We start from the raw sequence: 4,569 nt of genomic DNA, 5'->3' as shown, positions 1-4,569 counted from the left end.
CTCTTCAAAGGCTTACACATGAGAGATGAAATATCAGGTTCAAGGAACAGCTAGTAGGCTAGTCCCTGCTTCTAATCTTTCCCCCTCTCTAATTCATCCTCCATATAGTTACTAAATTAATATTTCTAAAACATAGATCTGACTATACCTTTCCCTTTCTCAAAAATCTTGAGTGGCTTCCTATTATCTCTAGGGTAAAATATATATCCTCAGCCTAGCATTTAAAACTTTCCATAATCTATATTCAACTTACTTTTTCAGGTTTATTTCATACTACTCCCCTTTATACATTTTCTATCTTAACAAAACTGAACTACTTGTTGCTCCTTGAACTTGACATTTCATTTCTAATATCTGAACCTTTGCATGGGCTGAACTCCATGCCTAGAATGCTCTCCTTCCTCACTGCCTGTTCATAGAATCCTTATTTCTCTTCAAGGTTCCATTGGGATTCCATCTTGTAAGCAAAGCCTTTTCTGGTCCTCCCAATTGTTGGTGTAGTCTCTTTCTAGAGGAAAGTGAGGGTAGCTAGTTGGCACAAGGAGAAGAGTACTGGGCCTGAAGTCATGAAGACCTGAGTTCAGATCAAGCCTCTGACACTTCCTAGCTATGTGACTCTGGACAAATTATTTAACTCCTGTTTGCCTTAGTTTTCTCACCTGAAAAACAAAGCTAGATGAGGTAACATTTGTAAGGTGCTTAGCACAATGCCTACTTAGGCACCTCGGAAATGCTTATTCCCTTTCTCAGATGAGTTTAGATTTGATTATTTGTCCCTGAAGGTGACATCTGTTTAACTTTTTTGTCATTTTATCCCTACCATTAACTACAGTATATTGCACATGGTGGATGTTTGTTGAATCAAATTAAATTGTAACAGAAGACAGCAGCATAGAAACAGAGAGACAAAAAGTCAGGCACAGAGGCACAAAGACAAGTACAGATATTAAGACATAGACACACAAATATGGAGACAGACAGAGACATTGAGATACAGAAACAAATAGAAATTTAATTCAATTCAACAAACACTTCCTAAGTATCTAGAATGTGCAAGGCACTATATTAGCTGATAGGGATGCAAAACCAAAAATGAAACAGTCCCTCCCCTCAGGGAGCTTACATTTTAGAGTGGAAATATGACATATTCAGATACAAGACAATTTGAGAGGGAAGGGAACACTGACAACTGGAAGAATCAGGTAAGGTTTTGCTTAGAAGGTGTTATCTCAGCTGAACCTTGAAGAAAGCAAGCTAAAGATTCTACAGTCTGAAAATGAAGGAGTATATTCTAGCCTTCATTAAAGTATTGACATAGGAAATGGAGTGTTGAGCTCAGGAAACGGCTCACCAGTTTGCCTGTAGAGTTTGAATATCAATGAAGTAATATGAAATATATGTAAAGGTAGGTGTACTTCCATATTGTGGAGGGATTTAAATAGCAGACTGAGGCATTTTATGTTTATTCTAGAGGCAATGGGGAGTTAGTGAAGGTTTATGAGTAGTGGAGAGACATGGGCTTGTTTCTTACGAAGCTTATTTGGGCTTCTATGTAGAAGATGATTTGGAAAGAGAGAGAGCAGAGAGAAGTAATTAGAAGGCTACTGTAATGGACCAGACAAGAGATATTGAGGGCTTGAGTTAGGGTAATGGCTGTTTCAATAGAGAGAAAAGGGATGGGTGTCAGATGTTGTGTAGATGCAGCCCATAGAACCTGGCAAAAGGAGGGAGAGGAAAGAATCAAGGATGCTGATGTTGTGAACCTGGGTGACTGGAGGATCATGGTGCCTTCAACATAAATAGGGAAGTTTGGAGGCCCAAGAGGGCCTTTTTTAAAGGGGGAGAGGAAGATAATGAGCTTGGTTTTAGACATACTGAGTTTGAGACATGGAGGCAACCTCCAGGTGGAGATGTCTAATAGGTAGATGAGAATGTGGGACCAGAGTTCAAGACAAAGATCAGGGTCAAATATGTAGATTTTTGGAGTTATTATCTGCATAGAGGTAATAACTGAACCCTTGAGAAAAAATGAGATCACTGAGACTGTAGAGAGAAGATATATGGGGCCCATGACAGAGCCTTTGGGGACATCCACACTTAGGGGGTGGGGGATTAATTATGATCTAGCAAAAGATACTGTGGTGTAGATCAGTTGGTAGAAGAAGAATCAGAAGAGAGTGGAGGAAAATAAAATATCCATAAAAGGAGGAGGGAGTGTTTGATAGTATCAAAAACTGAGAGGTTAGGTAGGATGAAGATTGAGAAAAGCTATTGGATTTAGCAGGTAAGAGATTATTTGCAACATTGCAATTATGTGGTCAGAGGATAGATGAAAGGGAGTTGAGAAGTGAGTGGTTCATGAGAAAGTATGCGTAGTAAGTGTAGATAATTCCTTCTAGGAGTTTGACTATGAAAGGAGAAGATCTATAGGATGATAACTTGAAATAGTTGGATCAAATGAAGATTTTTTTTCAAATGAAGATTTTTTTAAAAGGATGGGGTAACTTGGATAGATTTGTAGACATTAGAAATAAAGCTGATATAGAAGGAGAAATTTAAGATGAAAGAGAAGGAATGAATAAAGGGTCAAACTCCTGGAGAAGAAAGGAGAATTGAATCAAGAACAAAAGCAAAGGGTTAGCCTTGGGAAAAGAAGGGTCTTCTCTGAGAGATTGGGGGCAAAGAGCAGAGAATGAATGTAGAAGACACGAGAGGTGAAGAAGGGAACATTGGGTGGCTTCAGTTTTTTTAGAGAAGGTTCTCTGTTGGGATGAAGGGATGGTGATGTGGGGATTTGGCTTGTCAAAGTTTGGAACAATTACTTTGGGGAGTGTAGTAGTCAATCAGGGAAGACCAAAAGGATTTCCATGTAGCAGTGAGGTTCCAAATGAGGTGAGATAGTATCAATTTTTAGTGGACCTAATTGACATGATTACATGACTTTCTCCAGCAATATTTAGCAGAGTGGAGTAATATCCAGAAGGTCACTGGGATAACACTAGGTTGGTGTTTGTCGGGGCACGAGTGGTGATAGGATGAGAGGGAAAGAGATTCAAGGTAAGGAAACGATATAGAGACTAATTGTTCAAATATACGGTTGAAATGATGAAAAGTAGAGAGTATGGTAAAGAGCGAAGTTGGAGGAAGAGTGATGATGGACTATGAACAGGAAGAGGTAAAGGAAAGTTATAAGAGATTATGATTAGAGAACAGAATTTCAGAGTTCTGTATTATTGATGTAGTTATGGGTAATGGCAGAGCCATAAGTAGAATTTTTTTTTTGCCTAAGGGAAGTAGCCCCAAATACGTTTGAGTCAAAAAGATTCAAATATGCTCAGGGAAAGGGGCATGGTCTTCAAACTTTTCTTGAGAAGTCATTGAAAGAAGGGTGGATGTAGTTCCAGGTATGATCTCACCTGGGGTATGACCACTAGCATGCCACCTGGTAGTTTCCTATTTTAACTAATTATTCCAGCTAACTAAGTGTTATGAATGGAAGTATGATATAGTGGATAGAGAACTGGATTCTGTGCTGGGAAGATCTGTGTTCAAATGACACCTCTGACACACACTGGATCTTTGACCCTAGACAACATATTTAATCTCTTAGTGCCCTAGGCATCTCTTTAAGATTCAAAGTCTTTGACATGCTTTGGTAGAGGGAGTTTCCTCCTCCAGAACTTCCCTTACAGGTTCAGTCCTTGTTTATGACTAATTTTTACATTGCTGAAGTTTTTACATTGCTAAACAAGTGTTGTCATTGCCTGAATTTTGATACTTATAGTTAAGGCCCCATTTGCTCAACTCCAGTTATAACTCTGGGTAATGGTGAGATCTAAGGTGTCCCTTCAGGTATTCCTATAGGTGACTGAGGTAAAGTGAATATTGAGGTAGTGGATGTCGAGGAAGTTGGTGAATTGGTAGGGAGTTTGAAGGGGACATCATCATGCATATTGAAGGAATGATGGCAGTGGTAAGAATGGAGAAGTCAATAATTCAGGTACTGAACTCCTTGAGAAAGGAGGTAGAAATACCTGGAAGCCAGTAAATTATAAGGATCTGGGTGAAGTGATATAGATAGAATGAACTTCAAAAAGGAGAGCTTGCTGAGTTATTGTAGCAGATGCATAGCCTAGAAGTGGCAGTGAAGATCAAAGAGAATGTCTACTCTTCCTCTTGGACCAAGAAAGATGAGAAGAGGAGCATCAAACAATCAATCAATTAACATTTATTAAGCACCTACTATGTATAGAGAATAGGAATTCAGGAAGCTAGCTTCCATTGAGAAAAAAAATGTGAGAGGAAGAGATCTGAGATAAAGGGGAATTTTAAGGCTACACTAAGGGGTTTGAGAGGATACAATGGAAAAAGGAAAGAAGAAAAGGATAGGAACTTTAAAGTGACAGGACAAAACTGGATGTGCCTGAGAGAGTGGATCATAGTAGAACTGACTAGATTTGATAACTTATTAATTGTGGGGATGGAGAAGGGGTGTGGGGGAAGGGTCAAAGACCCTAAGGTTACAAATCTGACTGTAGGGGAAGGAGATAATAATAATAATAATAATAA

Source organism: Vombatus ursinus, unplaced genomic scaffold, assembly GCF_900497805.2.
Source record: "Vombatus ursinus unplaced genomic scaffold, bare-nosed wombat genome assembly UNPS02014863.1, whole genome shotgun sequence".
Classification (NCBI taxonomy): domain Eukaryota; kingdom Metazoa; phylum Chordata; class Mammalia; order Diprotodontia; family Vombatidae; genus Vombatus; species Vombatus ursinus.
This window is presented reverse-complemented; position numbering follows the sequence as displayed.